The sequence below is a fragment of the Pinus tabuliformis genome, chromosome 2_1, assembly GCF_031772625.1.
Source record: "Pinus tabuliformis cultivar Carrire ecotype Pingquan chromosome 2_1, CPIR1, whole genome shotgun sequence".
Classification (NCBI taxonomy): domain Eukaryota; kingdom Viridiplantae; phylum Streptophyta; class Pinopsida; order Pinales; family Pinaceae; genus Pinus; species Pinus tabuliformis.
In genome coordinates, this window is record NC_142299.1 from 777346997 (window position 1) to 777364711 (window position 17715).

Below are 17715 nucleotides of genomic sequence, written 5' to 3' on the forward strand. Positions count from 1 at the left end.
ACATTCATACTGTTGCAAATATTGGGAAAAGAACAATACAACGCATTCTGAATATCGAATCCCTCCTGAGTCCTGAGAAGCAAAGCCAATCTTGTATTACTAAAACAGAGTCTTTACATAAAGCCAAATATCAGAGCTTTTCTGAATCATTTTTCAACCCTTGGTACATTGCTCTCTCTCCTATATATAGAATTCTTGAGATTCCTCCCCCAGCATGAGGGGAACTCGAATTCTGCTTGCTATGATGACACCTATTAACCTTTAAAACTAACTAATAAATACAACTGACTGCTAACTAGCAGTTTAAGAGACCTAAGACAATTAGGATTCTAATTCTACATCATGCTGAGCATAGCATTAATTACAATCAATTCTCGTTCTTTGACAAGTGGTCTCTTTTAATTTAGCTGTGGTGGATGCTTGTAGCTGCCTGCTTGCCCTTAATGTCACATCTTCTCAATTGCTCCTGAAAAGTAGGAAACTGCCCCTGTTTATCTGCTTTTGGTTTTCCTCAAAGATATTCGAAACTAATGAACCATGTCCTTCTCTTTTTGATTATACAAAAATGTATTAGAGTGCCACGTCGTTTCCCATGTGTGAAGACAAGACCTCCTCCAAGATGTCTAAAATATCATGAACTGTATAACTATGATCACTTTATAAAAAAAATTTTAAAGTTCAAATATATGTTTCCTCCACCTGTTTCTTCCCTTGTTGAATGTTGACACCTGTTACATGATCCTTTGAAGAAATTCCTTTTTCAAAATTTTTCCCTTGGTCCCTCAAAATTGGTTGACTAAGTTTTAATTATGTAGCTACAACAGTTTGGTAGCGCGCTATGAAACTGCTATGCATTAGGCATCATCTTCAGCAGTTTCGTAGTGCGCTACGAAACTGCTGTGTAATCACCAAAACACAGCTTAATACCAAAAGTTTGCTATCTTTGGCTTCCTTATATTTAAATTGTCTTTTTTATCTGCCCTGAAATTACTAGCTGGATATGGATAGTCCACCATAGCAAGGTTACTGTATGTTGAGCTTAACCAGTCTTGTACTTCCTTTGTGCTTTATATAATTCCCATACAGCAGTGAAACACCCTGCATCCTTTCCTATTTGCATTGCTGACAAGAAATGATGAAGAACTCTAATACGGCTGTTAAGCATTTTTATGGCACTGTGAATTCCGGTTAGATGTGCAGCTAATTGAGTAGCAGCTGAGCCATCTTGCTGCATAAGTTTCGAGAATTCCCCATGGTCATATTGGTAATTATTCTTTCCTCCGAATGATGATTCAAGCGTATCCATATCAAAAACTTCTTCCAGAAATCTGGTACTTTCCCTACTCTTCAGGTAAACAAATTTTACCTTTTGGAATGTCTTTGGATCAAGAAAGTACTTGACAATCTTTCAAAAGGTTTCAAAAATTCTTGGAGGGTTATACAGAAAGGCAATAGCCAAATGTTCTGGATAGTGCTTTTGTAAAACATTTGCAGTTTCACGAGCTGTCTTAATGGGCGCAGAATTGGACAATGACCACCCATTGAAGTCGATTCGCCGAACCATGTGTTCCTGGCCAGGTGGCAAATTCATAATGGCATTCTCAATAAGATAAACCAAGTGGCACAGTTGATTTTCTTGAGACATTGTATTCTATTTTCCAGGCTTCATCAAAAGAACAGTTCTCCCAGACAGATCGAGATAATTAGCCCTATATAATTTCCCAGTTTCACATTCTACAGCAACTTCATCCGTTCATCTTAGTGACTTCATCTCCCATTTCCCAGTACTCTGCAGTCTTTATATCTCCATCTGAGGGTTTTAAGTGTGCAACATGATCAACAGAAATCCGCTCTGCCTCCACAGTCTCTATAGTGTAGTTTGACTTCACAAATATATGAGGAAAGTTGCCTCGCTTGATCTTCAAAGAATTTAAATTGAAAACCTATTAATTTGCTTCCCCTGTATGAACCCAAAGATCATCATGATTGTGAACACTCGGCTCCTTTTCGAAACTTGCATCCTGTGCGTACCAAGACACCTAATGACCTAATGATGAGGATAAGCGGGTGAATTGATAGGCAAAGTGCATGCGCTGATAACTGATGATGTAGAAAGATAACAGATTTTGATAAATTTGACAGCTGGATGAGATTGGTTATGGATCTGAACAAATCCCCAATTTCGTAGCGCGCCCAGTGCAAAATCAATGTTTTGCGCTACGAAATCACCTAGACAAGGTTTCTGCGTTACGAAATCACCTAGACAATTTCGGCTTTGAAACGAGTTTCGACATATGATATTCATGTGAGATATGAGACCAATGATAGACTAAAATAGAGAATTGACCCCTTTTGACTTACTAACAAGACTCTTATTCAAACTGTTTAGACTCTAAAACCAGATGAAAAGACTAGACCCAAAACTGAAACCAACCCTTTGACAAATTTAAAAAATTGATGTTCAGAATTTAAAATATTTTTTCTTGAGTGATAACAGATTTAAAAGATCTACCAATTCAAAACTTCAAAGTTCAACTCTGAACTATGAATAAGTAAATCTAGGAACTGATACCAAGCCACAGAATATCAACCTAGGCCTTGGCCTAGCTCCTGAAGAAAAATTAGCGTATGTTCGTCTCTTGAAACAATACAAAAGTGTCTTTGCTTGGAACTATGACTAAATTAAGACTTACGAAACTTCTATCATTCAACATACAATCCCAATGATAGACGATGAAAAACCTATCTAGCAGAAGCTGAGAAAGATCCATCCTAATCTAGAAAACCAGATCAAATCTGAGCTTAATAAGTTATTGAAAGCCAAAATCATTTTTCCCGTTTGACATTCTAAATGGGTTTCCAATATGGTTCATGTTAGAAAGAAAAACGGAGACATTAGAATTTGCATTGACTTTCGAAATCTTAACAAAGCCTGCCAAAAGGATAATTTTCCTTTGCCTCCTGAGAAAATATTGCAGGCAGTTGCAAGATCAAAATTAATGTCCTTATTGGATGGTTTCTCAGGCTACAACCAAGTTTTGGTCCATCCCGATGATCAATTAAAGACCACATTCAGAACCAAATGGAGTACTTATGCATATCAAAATATGCCTTTGGTCTGATCAATTCTAGTGCCACATTCCAAAGGTCCATGGAAATCACATTTAAGGGATTAGTAAACAAATCAGTAGTAATATACCTGGATGATATAACCGTATATTCCAAGAAGCGAGGCAATCATCTTAGAGATTTAAAACAGATCTTCCAACGTTGTCAAAGGTATGGAATTTCACTTAACCCAAAAAAGTCCTTTTTTGCATTAAGTGAAGGAAAACTTCTTGGATTTATAGTGTCTAAATTTGGAATCCATATTGATCCCGACAGAATCAAGGAAATTTTCGAAATACCTTTGCCTCACAACAAAAAAGCTATGCAATCTTTCCTTGGCCAGATTAATTTTGTAAAGAGATTTGTTCTAGATTTTTCAAGAATCGTATCTCCCTTACAAGCAATGATTAGAAAGAATGCAATATTCAAATGGGGCCAAGACGAATATGAAGCATTCAATCTGATCAAGCAAGTGATTGTTAACGCTCCATCTTTAGGAACTCCAAATTTTTTGATCCTTTCATTTTATATACATTTGCCTCCGATAGATCATATGCTACGATACTCACTCAAGAAAATCAAGACAAGGCATAAGCCCCAATTGCTTTTTCAGTTCAAATCTACAAGGGGCTGAGTTAAATTATTCAAACGTAGAGAAACAAGCATATGCTGTTTTCAAAGCGATGAAATATTTTAGACCCTTTTTGCTTAAAACCCATATAAAAATCATAGTACCATTTTCAGCGATAAGAAATCTCTTAGTACAGAAGGATGTGGGTGAGAAAAGAGCCAATTGGGTTACCGCATTACAAGAATATGATGTTGAAATTAAACCAGAAAGTATTGTAAAAGGTCAAGGTTTTTGTAAAATGCTGGCTGGAGCATCGCTTATTTCCATAACACCATCTTCAGAAGCAAAAATGTATGAGGTAAGCCTAAACGATATTGAATCATTGTACGCTGATATCATATTTTACCTAAAGAACTGATATGCCCCTTCAAACCTCGATTATACAATGAAAAGAGCTCTAAGGTTGAAGGCTAAGCAATATCATCTCGTGAACGATGTACTTTTTAGGATGAATTATGATTCCATTCTCATTAGATGTCTTGAGAAATCTGAAGTTGAAAAGGTGTTGCAGGAACTCCACGATGGACCAGCAAGTGGACATTATGCTGGAGATGCTACTGCACATAAAATCCTCCGTGCAGGTTATTACTGGCCCACACTATTCAAAGACACGCATAGCTACGTAAGGAAATGTCAAGTTTGTCGAACTGCTACTGGGAGACAAAAGAAACCATCATTTCCTTTGCAACCAGTCAACATTGAACAACCTTTTGATCAATGGGGATTGGATATAATAGGTGAGATCGTTCCTCATTCTTCTAAACAGCATAGGTATATCCTTACAGCTACAGATTATTTTACAAAATGGGTAGAACTCTCAAGACAGCTAATGCTGAACACATAATTGATTTCATAGATGAGTTCATAATCACCAGGCTTGGTTTACCCTCTGCTTTAATGTTTGATAATGCATCATATTTTTCTAGCAATGCTATGACTGAATTTGCACTCAAAAGAGGTTTTAAGCTTAAATACTTTGCCAATTATTACCCACAGGGGAATGGGTTAGCTGAATCTATGAATAAAAACTTAATTAGAATCATTAAGCGAACCATTGATCAAACTCACAAAAATTGGCACAAGTCTTTAATATATGCTTTATGGGCAGACCGAATAATGCAGAAAGCCTCTATTGGCACTTCTCCCTTTAATTTAGTTTATGGGAAAGTAGTGGTTCTTCCAACTCATCTAGAAATTCCCTCTTTGGCCTTAGTTCAATATATAGATGAAGCACCAACTTCTTTGTTACAAATAAGGCAACTGCAAATCCTTAAGCTAGAAGAGCAAAGAGAACAGGCTAAAATAACTCATGCGCATCACCAAGCATTAGTAAAAGCTTCTTTTGATTCAAACATGATATCCAGAAAGGACTTTCAGATAGGGGATCTAGTTTTAAAATGGGAAAAGGCTCATGAGGAAAAGGGCAAACATACAAAGTTTCAACGAATGTGGCTTGGCCCTTTCCAAATCGCAGAAATCGTAGGTCCATCTACTTTTATGTTACAGGATTTAAGAGGAAAAAGAGAATCTTTACCCGTTAATGGGCTTATCCTCAAAAGTACTTTCCATAGGAGATCATTCTTCTATTTTTGTAGATTAGTTTTTCCTTTATTTTCATAATAAAACCAGTTGTAAATGATTACATTTGGAATTCACGAAAAAGACAAGTATTTCTTTTAGATTTTGTTTTTTCACTTGTATAAATAGAAATGATTTAGAAGATTGGTCATTATTATTGAAAGATACAGTCAAAGGCTATAAGCCTGAAAATGATACTAGTTTCAACCTTGTAAATTTTGATAAAAAACGACCTTTAGTGAGAATTTGTGTTATATCCGTCAAATGAAAGGTATCAATAACAAAACGAAGATTCTCTGTAGAAAAACTCTTTCCAAAAACTCTACCATTGTCGTCCAAAGCTATTCTTAAGGAAACAATGACTTCCTTCCCACCTAGGGAATCACGAGCTTCAAGGAATAATCCAATGATACACTTTAAAACTTAAAGAATAAGAGGTCTCATCACGAGCCGACTTATCATGATCATAGATATTATAGCTTGCTGACTTTTCCAAAATTGCATACCACAACAGGGCAATGACTCGAGATTGTTGCAATCAAAAGACAAGGGGTCTCATCACGAGCCATCTTGTTCAGCAAAGTTACAAATCAAGTGAGTGGCACTGTCATAATTTGGCTACCAAACCAAGGCATTGTTCTTTAAGGATTAAAAGAAAATAAAGAAGCAATAAGTATGAATATGGATTTCCCTTTGAAAATCGTATATTTCTCTAAGTAGGATACAGGATCATTGTTGGATAACAGGTAACCCTGTTGAGGCTATAAATGCTTGCTGGCAGCAGAGGGTCTACCTATGACAAATGAGCATATTTAAAACTGATTTACAGAGAAGCCTTTGTTTTTATCTTTATAAACTAAGTAGTCACTGATGTAGATACAATGACTAGCTCTAGGAAGTAAATAAACAAAGTTGACAAAGAAGAAACAAACTATCATTGACGGCTGAAAGCATGGTGTACTTTATCTTTCTATAGTAAAGTTTGATATTCTAGAAAAATTTCTGTTTTGGAAGTATAGAAAATTCAAAAGAAAAGCAGAGATAACTCGTTCTTCCAAGTGAATCACCAATTGTTTGGCCAGCAACAACCGCCCTTTTTATTTAGTTTTATCACTAATACTAAATAAGTGAGGAATTATTCAAAAATTTAAAAAATCAATTAATGCTTGTATTTCTTTTTTCAATAAAACTTACTATCATAAACTTAGGAGAATACCCTCGAAAAATCTAAAAAGACTTAAGTTTTATGATAAGTTAGAATAAAATCACTCCTTAAAGTGTGTTGCATCGCAAAAATGGTAATGGATGCCTTCCTACAAGTGGAATTCTAAAAGTGTGAAATCGCAATGCGAAATCATGCATCAAAAGACCCTCATCACATCGCATGCCTCAAACATAACTTACGTTGAAATTCCTTAAACCACCGATATGTGATGGCGCATCTTGCAAATCGTATTTCGCAGAAAACACATTGTAACGGATTTGCGATATTGCGAAGCAAATCGCAAAATTGCCTTATCACAGATCTGTAGGGCTCGTTGTTCGAGAAAGAGTTTTTCATAAATCGATGCCCAGTTATGCGCGTTAATGTTAATTAATGAGTTAGTTGGCAATCATTAATGAAATATGGTTTTGATCTGATCGAAGAGCCATTTCACGTAAGGTGATATATTTTATATGTTTTCGGCATTTAAAGCTTTGCCGTCACCTTTTTTCTTATCATTATTCTTGCCTCATTTGCAAACTGCAAGAGCAAAAAGCAGAGAAGTGTACATAGCAGCGTTCAGGATATTATGGGAAAGGACGGTAAAGCTCCAAGTTCTGAAGATAAAGAGATGGCACCCTTGTACACAGACACCACCTGTAACAGAGATGCCGGTATTACTACTTCGGAAGGCATGTACAGTTTACTTGAGGAAGAAAATCCCATGGTAATGGAGGTTACAGCTACTGTTGGCTCACACGGGTCATCTGAGGCATCTTATTACAGAACTAGCATGTTCTTTCTTGCACCAGATAGCGGTGAGGCCCAAAATTCTTCCATACACGGACATGGTCAAATGGGTACTGGATAGTGTTGATATCACGAATGAACAATTTAAGACTTAGAACCAAGAACGTATGAAGTCATTCTTTCCACAAAATTTAAGGTTTATATTTAAAAGCACGCAAGAGGCAAAAAGTAGCATTAGGGAAGCCCGGAACAAGAAACCAAGGTAGTTTCCGATGCGTGATTAGTGCCTAGTGCTAATCGTGCATCACCAGGCAAAACCTCTTAAAATCGAGAGCCTCTAATTGCTCAGTTTCCTGTAAGCTCAGAAATTTGTAGGAAAAAAGTGCTAAAGGTGGAAGGTAAAACTTGAACTCAAAGCCAGTGGTATTTATCTTCAAATAGTATGTAAATATCTACCAAACGTACAACATCTACAAACAAGCTGGAGACAGAAGGCTCAAGACAAAGCAGAGTCCATCAAAGGGTTAACCAAGTTGAATTAGGATTCTTACTGGACATACTTGGTAAAAACACACAGCCAGTGCATGAATCTCAAATGTATCATTAATTCTGTCGAGAAGATGGCGCCAGGTCTTACCGATTCCGTTTTCGCAGGAAAGCTAAAGTCGGAAGTCGGCCAACCAACTCTCCTCAAGAAAATGCTGAATGCTTGCGACTACAAGGAATAGATAGATAGTTATTTATTAGTTTTAGTTTTAGAATTAGTTTTAGTTTTAATTTTGCTTTATTTTTGCCTGAAATGAGGACGGTCATTTAAACCGCATCCTACATTTTTGTAATAAATTAATTTTAGATTTAGCTAGTAGTATTTAAACCCTTCTCATGCATTTAGAGAAGGGTCCAGAAATTTATCGAAAACTTGTCCTCATAACATGCACTTTTGCACCCTCCGAGGAGGTTTTGATGAATGAATGGAACAAGATTTATTGATATCTGCATTTAATATCTACTACTGATGTTGCACTTTTGTACTCTTAGTGGATGTTGGATTAAGAAGAGATAGATCATTATTGCTGGATCTCATGAGTAGAACTAGTTATAAATGGTACTTTTATCTCTTAACAAATTCTGCTTATGTGTTATGGTGATATTCATGTTTAGCTATTTATGTATGAATGCTTAAATGCTTGAGTTACCATTTGGCACTTTTGTACGGTGATAAATATTTATTTATGCTTAATATATGAGTCACTTATTATGCGATATGTTTTTCACAAATTTTTGGCTAACTTTTTATAAAAAATAGTTCATCTTTATTGAATTCTTTTCTTATAGCGATTGAATGAACTTTATTACCAATTGTTGTAGAAACTATTTTAGATCGCATAATTGAAAGATCAAATCCCGGGGTAGTTTTAGAATTAGATATTTTTGTTTATTAGAATACAATTGCATGTCGTTAAATTAGATTTAGAATAAAAGCATTTACTTAGAAGTTATTAGAAAGGAAATATCAATTCTCAACACACACACAGACATATTGGGAAACTGGTCCCATATCCCTAGTCGGACCCACTATAACAAACAGAAAAGGAGCTGCTAACCAAGGTCCGGACTGGGTGGGTATCCCCCTTGTTGTAGACCCAATTTTCGGGGCTTCAACATATTTGGCGCTAGAAGGAGGGCCCCAAACTATGAATGACAAGTAAGTCTAAATCTAAATACCATTATGAGAGTAAATAACCCTCACCATCTCCCCCGACTTCTCCATTGCACTTAGAATCTTTAAATCTTGAGCAAGAAGTTGAAAGAACAACAACCAATCCCACAAACCCTGACATTTCAGAGAAATCTACTATTGAACCTCCTGAAGTTGAATATTTGATTTATAAACTTCAGCGGTTTTCTATATCACCTCAAAGATCTGATAAATCTCAAGGCAGTGTGACTTCGCAATATAACCGTGCTCATCCTCTCACTAGATTAAAGAGCGAAAAGTTTGGTATTGAGCGAACCGAGTTACCTCTACCTACAAGGAAGAGAGCAAGGAAATCACCTAAAGGGTCTGATAGCGATACTCTTTCATCATCATCATCCATCTCAACCTCTCCACCGCGAAGTCAACCATCCACCCCTCCACTTCAGATTATTGTCCACCAGACCAATCGAACTTCAACATCTCCTTCTCAATCATCTGGAACTGTAATATCCTCATCTTCCCAACCGCAGGGATCATCTTCTGCGCTTTCCTCTGTTAGCAGTTCAACGATGGTCCAAATGCCATGGAATAACCCAGGGGTAGTCTTAATGCCTACGTCCTTGAGTCAATTACCGGCCCATCCTGAAAAATGGCTGCCTAAGTTTAATCCTGAAGCAGGCATGCTAGCAGAAGAACATATAAACAAATTTATGTTATCTATAAATCTCAATGGAGTTACTAATGAAGACGTTGTCATTTGGATTTTTCCTTACACTTTGCAAGGAACAGCCAGATCATGGTATTTCTCATTACCATCTGGGTCTATTACTAGTTGGGATATTTTCCAAGAACAATTCTTGACTAAGTTTGGTGATTACAGGTCCACTGCGACACTAATCAATGACCTGTCTAACCTTAGGGCTGAGTCAAAGGAACCTATCAAAGATTTTAACTCGCGTTTTAATAAACTGTTGAAAAAAATCCCCACCACTTCCAAACCTAGTGAAAAAGTGTGAAGTGAATGGTACATCTCTGCTTTACCATCAAACATAGCAATCTTCATTGATAGAGCTAACAAAACAACTTTAGCTGACAATATGAAGGAAGCAATAGCCATAGAGAAACGTATCATAGCCTCAGAAAAGAAAAACACCGTTGAAGAACATAAATCTAAGAAGGTTCCTTTCAAAGAAGATCCAAAGAAAAAACAACCCAAATACCCATTTGATTTAGAGGGATTGCAGAAAGTTTTGAAAACCATGTCTAACAAAATGGTTGACATAAAGAAACAAGTAGCAGAGACTTCTTCTAAAAAGCCTTACAAGCCTTATAGAAGAAACCCTTCAACTGATTCAAATCCCCCCAATGATATTACTAATGCTGAATTAGAAGAAGAAGAAGAGGAAATCTCTAATGAAGAGCCTATCGATGAAGAAGAAGTCGTAGAAGTACAAGGTATGTGGGATTTCATCCTACCAGATGAAGAGGATCAAGAGGCATCGCTGGTCATTACTAGAAGTAGAAATAAACTCGATCCTCCTCAGCCTACTCCTAAGCCAAAGAGTGCAAGCTCAATGACTAAGGATAAAGCCGCAGCTAAGAAAACGTCACCCAAAGCGACTCAAACAAGCCCAATCCAAACAGATTCACCAACCACTCTAATGCAAATGAAAATTCTATCAAATGCAGTCCCAAGAGTCATGGTTTATAGGGCTTCACATGTAGCATCAAAATTTTCCGTCACTTCAACACATTGATCGATCTTCAAAGGATCTCAAAGCAGTGTTGAGGCTATGGCCATATCATCCTCCAGCGTGACATTCACATCTTTCGCTCAATAACACACTGATTTCAAGAGATGGTTTACAAACCATTCCAACACATAGCACTTCAATGCTTCCAGCTTCATGACTAACAACAGGATGCATTCAATGGATAAAGAATAGAGCAAGGAATATGGAAGTAGATAGGAGTTACTGGGTAGAAAATGCTAAAAATGGGGTTGGCTCTAATACCATGTCAGAACAGGAGGTAACTCCTCAAATGTAATTATTCTATTCATTCAGGTTGTTCATTATTATATACAAGAGGGGAGACTTTTCAGTTCATCTCTCGATGACTCTCCATTTCCTCTATTTGTTATTTACACTAATTACATCTGTTCACCCAATCCCTATGATTAGGTGTCAAAAGTTATAATACTTCATCAGATCCCATTTTGTACAGATGTCTGGCAATGACAGAAAAGTCTGCCGCGTGCATCACTAACTCCTTCTTATGCTGGACGGTGTAGCCTTCCAGGGCGGTTCCCGTTGTTAGGAAGTTTATGACGTCTTCAAAGTGACCATCCGTGATGCGCACTACAAATAGATGCATGTCAGGCAATCCTTCCTCCAAATTAGTGGGCTCTTCCCCCGATTGGATGCGTGATAGATGGTTTGGTCCCATGTTCAGTCATCTAGGATTCACAATAAGCTCAAAATCATATTCCTAGAACAATAACACTAGCTAGAGTTTCTCCCCACCAACACAGGCTTATTGATCAGGTATTTCAATGCAGAATGATCCGTATACATCTTAAAATGTGCACCCAGCAAATAGTGTCTAAACTTTTGGAGCACGTATACCATGGCTAACCCTTCGCGCTCGATGGTGGAATAGTTCTTCTCAGCTTTGGATAACCTCCTGATTGTGAATGCTATAGGATGGTCCAATTCTCCTCCACCAGCCTGTGTCAGCACTACTCCCAGTACTATACATGACGTGTCTACATGTACATGAAACTCCTTCTTCCAATCTAGGAAGACTAAAATCGGTGGGGGAGAATTTTTCCTTTTAATACATCCAAGCTTTTATGGCAGTCCTCGTTCCAATAGAACGTGACACCCTTTTTCAACAACTTCTCCATAGGCGCGGTGATCTTGGCATAGCCCTTGATAAACTTCCTATAATACACAGTATGTACTAATGTTGCGCGCAACTGTTTCACACTCCTTGGCGCCTCCAAGTTAAGTATCACTGCGAGCTTCACAAGATCTATCATTAGTCCCTGTCTACAAACCACATGACCCAGCAGAGTCCCAAAAGGAACACAAAACAAGCATTTCTTCAGATTGAGTGCAATCTGGTATCCTCGAAAAGTATATAGCATCAGACGCAAAATTTCCACATGGCGTTTTACCAGCCCAAACACAGTCTAGTCATCAAAGTACACCTCCAGAAACTTATGAATGAATTCTTTGAATTCAGCAATGACTACGCACGAAAAAATCGCAGGTACATTCTTCAATTTGAAAGGTAGTACAGTGCACTAAAAACATCCCCACTCAGTCACGAAGGTCGTCTTGCTTCTATCCTTAGGCGTGATTTTGATCTGATGGTACCTAGAGAACCCATCAGTGAAGGAGTACGTTTCCTGGCCACCTACATTATCCAATACCTCATTAGTGAATGGAGTCGGAAATGGATCATGTACGCAAGCGTCATTCAACTTCCTGAGATCTATGCATATCCTTTTTTCATCCTTCTTCTTCTTTTCCTGCATCACCATTGGGCTTACCCAATCAAATTCTTCTACAGGCTCAATGATGCTTTCCGTGAGCATCTTGTCTAGCTCTAAGCGAACCTTCTCCTTATATTTCGGTTTGAGATTGTAAGGTCTTTTCTTAACCGGCTTTGCGTCAGGTTTTAACGTGATCTTCATAATGCCCAGGTCTCCTAGTATCCCCTTTAACTCCGTGAAATTGGTAGGGAACAAATCTTGGTATTCGCGGAGAAATTCGGCGACCTTATCTACCGTCGCATCATCCTAGTAATCTCCAATATTCACAAATTTGGGCTCTGCCTCCGTACCAATATTTACCTATTTCGCTTTCAGTGGTGATTATATCAGGATTCTCAATCTGCAGTCCCTCGATGTTTTGGAGAATTTGGTATCTATGGATAAATACTAATTCCCTAGATAAGTAGCTATATCTAGAACAACAATTTAAAGTGTTTTAGTCTTTTCCTATAAGCAATAGATAAGATGAGAAGATGAGAATACCTACTTGTAGTTCCGCTTTCCTCTCATCTCCTTTGTATCGATCCTGTCATTCCTTCCCGTACTTAATATGCTTGAGAAGTACCTGTAAACACAATAGAAAACAAAGAATCGATAAAAAAAAAATATCTATTGAATATAAGTGAAAGGAATCAAATACAATTCACACATATAAGCATTATAAAACAATACAAACATATGGGAGAAAGGTTCAAACACTTTGTTGAATAGAAGAAGGAATTACAACCATTAGTGTGTGATTCAAAGCCATTCCTCCAGCTTGGATCCCATCCACATCACATCAAAAACATGAAAAACTTGTAGCATTACAATACTTGCTTCAAAGCCAAATCTCATAGCAACATTATCTCCTTACAATTCAACATAATCCAGCCCTTGATCACGTAGATGAGTGGTCAATTTATAGGAAGATGAAGGAGGTTTTGTCATAAACGGTGGCATTGAATGGCCTTCCATACTTAGAATTAGTTCCATGGAGGAAGGGATGAGAGGATAGGATGCTCCTTAACTCATTCCTCATCCATTTTCGAGCTCATAGGAGTTGATAAGTGAGGGAATCTTCTAGATGACTCCAAAAGATAAGAATATTCCCTAAACCCTATGTGAATTTTGCTCAATCTCGCCTAGTGCATGTGAAAGGAAGCCTAAGTGCTCTATAGAGCATGTTACACAGTAATTTGTCACTGTCTTCACTCCAGTCTTCCTACTGTGTCATGTGTCCAAGTCATACATGCTCATATTAGACAAATGTTCTCTGATGTTGCCAAATGACCCACTTTTTCCTAAGTTATCTGCCTCATCGCGTTTGTTGGCTAAATAAACATGCTAAAGGGCGCTCCTAAACAGTCCAGAAGCGCTGCCATCACGGAAGTACACTTGATTCCCACGATGGGCCGATTTTATGTGCCAGTGCGAGGTTGCTTGTGATCTTCAACAATGACCTGACTAGCTACGTTATTCAATAGCAATGTCAGCGGAGAAGATCAGTTATGCCCCTGTGATGATCCAGATTGGGTGAATTTGTTCCAACAGTCAGCCTTCCAGATGACTCCAGACCTGGTTGTTGGCATAGTTTGTATCGCCCTCCTTTCTCTGGCATGGCTGTTCCGTCATTTGTGCTACCTTCTTTGGAGATAAGCTCACTCATCCACCTTTCATGGAGACTCCTTCTCCTATTTAAACTCTCACCATTGCTATGCACTGCTAGTTTTTGGATAGTTTCTGATAGTTGGCTAGTTGAGCAGTGTTGTTAGTGTTTGTGAGTTTGCTAGATAGCTGGTGTGAGTGTGACAAGTGTGGGATTGTTGATAGCTTGTGGAAAGTTGTCAAGTGCCCTTAATCTTGTGTAAAAATTGTGAGTGAGAGAGACTTGCATGTTGGGAGATCCATCTTCAAAGAGTGAATGCTTGAGGAACATGCTAGCTGGATCCCTCTGAGAAGGCTTGTGACGTCAAGACTTTGGTTGTAAGCTTACTCTCATTTCATTATTAATGCAATCAATGATGTTTTCCTATGTCTTGTATGTAATGTACCTGATAGCTCATGACTTCTTGATTTTGTGAGTAAATAGATCATTGTTGTTCCGGTTACGTGCTTTGTTGTATTTCCTTTGCATTGTTTCAGGTTGATTACTCATTAGGAGAAGGAAGTGGAAGCTGGAGCAGCGCAATGGAAATCCATCAACCACCGGTTGAGATAGGCCTCCAACTATGATTGTTTAAGGAAAATTATTGTTGATTTGTCCTCGTTTGTGACTAGACCCACTCTAGGGCTAGAGGGGTTGCCTCTGTCCACAGAGGGAACACTTTCCTACATCACAAATTGGCGACTCCACTGGGAATATTTGGCCTTTTTTCTCTTCTTGTTTACTCTTGTCTTGATTTTTTGTTTTGGTCTCTTTGAAGTTTTGGGGATTAGTTACTGGTCTTCTGAGTTTCCTGGCCTGATCTGGGAAATGCCCTTATTTGATTGAAGATTTGATTGTTTTTGATTTGGGAGTTTTGGTTTGCCCGTTACTGTTTTGAACATCATCGCGGCTTTAAATTTAACAATCGCGTTGTCATCGCGTCCACCCTTTTGTGATATCCTGTTCATCGTGTTATTACGCCTAACAGTCGCGACGGTTTTGAAAATCAAACCATCGCGGAAAAGTCGTGTACTTCCGTGTTGACATCGCTCTGTTGCTGCGGTGTGTTCTTTATCAGCGCTTGTTGCTTGTGTATTACCCGTGCTGATTGCTGTAGAATTGATTTTCTCAATTCTGCCTCCTGAGTCCATCAGTCCTGCTGGTCCCTTGTTGTTCTCACTTGTTTGATAACTTGTTTTTCACTGTTTATAGTTTGAGGCACTCTCTTGTGAGCTTTGTTGAATGAATCTTGCTTTTTTGCTTATGTGACCTAGCTCATTGTTTCAAGTCTCTTGGATTAGTTTGGCTTGGTTGCTTGATTGCTCAAGGTTCGTTTGCAGCTTCTTGTCGGTTTGGTTGAGCCTTCCCCTTTACTTGTTTTTGGTTGATTGTTTAGTAACTGTTATTGAACCAATCTTTGGCATTGATTCGATTTCTCTTCACTACTGGACATAGATCACAATTGTTTGGATCAACCGTTTTTCCACACTTTCTTGTTTCTTATTTGTTTCTTCTAGATTTAAAAGACATCAAAATCAAAATAATTGCATTCATTTAGTATACGAAAGTGAAAGTGAATTTGCATTTCAAGTTTACATATTGGAAAGCGAATGTTTAAATCTCTCATTAGTAGTATCCATGCACTTTAGGAATTGATGTCTACTTGCATTGAGTGACTGCCTTTGTTGTCTTGGTTTTCTTGGTCTGGAAATGATCTCTCTACCCTCCTGTAGGTAGGTGTTCATTGAAGAAAAAGGATATTTTATTCATTCTAGCTACATCCTAGGATTTGTTATATACATATGGTAAGGCCTGAAAACTGGAACATAATCCAAGATCAACTCTAAAATGAACTGAATAAATCTAACAACACATTGGAACATAACGCACACTATTTAGAGGTCTAGGCTAGAGACGTGCTGTGGTGTCATTAAACCTAGTCACTTTTGTTTCCACTCAAGGTTGGGTGATTCCTCCTTCTGTGACTCAATAGTGGTCTAGCACAGAATTGTGCTCCCATGTACCATCGAGTATATGCTGGGAGACCCCACTAGGTTATCATCCTTTATCCATAGGAAGTCGTGTCTACCACCTTACAAGCCGTAACACATCGAACACAACATTCGGGAAGATTGACTGCCGTATGGAAAGTCCTTGGTTTTCATATGACTGCCAAGGTGTATATGCAGTTTTACGGATTTGTCTGGTAAACCTTTTGCCTAGTTCTCCAGAGTAGCCACTTTCATTCCTTTTCGAACTCCTTAAAAGAAAATGTACATTTGAGCACTTGTCACTTTAGGCTCATTAAATATTCAAAGGTGACTAGAGTCATCTTTTTGTCCTTTTCTCGACTCTTTAAAGATGAAAAGGTCAAGTTCTGTTCCTATGTCTTAAAATTTATTTGGCCATGATTCACATTTACCCTGTTAGATCTTGTTTGCGTTAGCTTGAGTAGGGTCCTTTCTCGTTAGTTTTCCTAGGGTTTTTGAATCATAATCCTGGCGGAATCACCGGTCCCCTCTCCTGTTCCAAGTGACCAAGGGTCTCCTCCTTCTGTTGCTCCTGAGGTACCGGTTGTCAGTGATACTCTCCCTGTTATTCCGAGTATCCAACTGATTAACTCTCGCGCTCCAGAGGACGAGACTTACGATATTCACTAGAACCTCGTTTAGGAGCCTTCCGAAGAAGATATTCCCGGTACTCCTCCTAGTTTTTCGGTCCCAATGTCTTCTTCTGATATGGAGGACACATCCCTTGTCACAAGTGAAGAATCTGTTGTGACGAGTGGTGAAATTCCCGTCTCAACAGAAACTACACCTTTTCGTATCACCCCTCTTGGTGTCACATGGCCTTTATGCTATTTATAAGGTTTTGAGGGATGTGATGGGTTCTAGGACCTCCCTTACGAGTTCTATGTGGTCTCACACTGTCACTCTGACCTCGGAGTCTTTTAGGCCTCAAATTCACAATGTGTCTGTTACTTCCGTCCCGACTATTCCAACTGTCTGTGTGGCTTCTTCAACGACCGTTATTGGTGCCGTTACTGCATCCTTAGTTGTGACCACTGTTGCTGGACCTTCTTCCGGGTCGGCAAATAGTGGCCCATCGGCATCTGTATCTGGAGTTGTTGATCTTACACTAAGTGCCCCACCTTCTTCTGGTTCCATTCCAATAGGGGGGGCATACGATTAATATCTGTATGCTCTTTAGAATCCGGATCCTCAAAATCCATTTCATTATTATGATTCTAGAGGGGCTCATATCTATCACTGCGGACCTTTACCCTCTCAGCCTACGGTTGAGGTTACGGTCCCGTTATCTGTTGCTTGGGGCACCACTGGTTATGGCGGTGGCCAAGTATCTCCTGCGAATTTTAAAGGACCACCTTATAAGGGGCAGCTGTCTTACACGCAACCCTCCTATGGGCAGTAATATTACGGACAGTCTTATCCAGGGCAACCTGGATGCCCACAAGGACAACCCTTCCAGGGATAACCTTCGGCTTCTGGTGGTCTATCTTTTACCTATTTCGCGCAACCTTCTGGTAATCCGGGAC

At 38.6% G+C, this 17715-nt stretch overlaps 1 pseudogene; it reads right to left on the reverse strand.

Moving 5' to 3' along the window:
- Positions 1–1039: 1039 nt before the first annotated feature.
- Positions 1040–17326, reverse strand: LOC149202880 (phosphatidylinositol transfer protein PDR16-like; annotated as a pseudogene).
- Between the last annotated feature and the right edge of the window lie 389 nt (positions 17327–17715).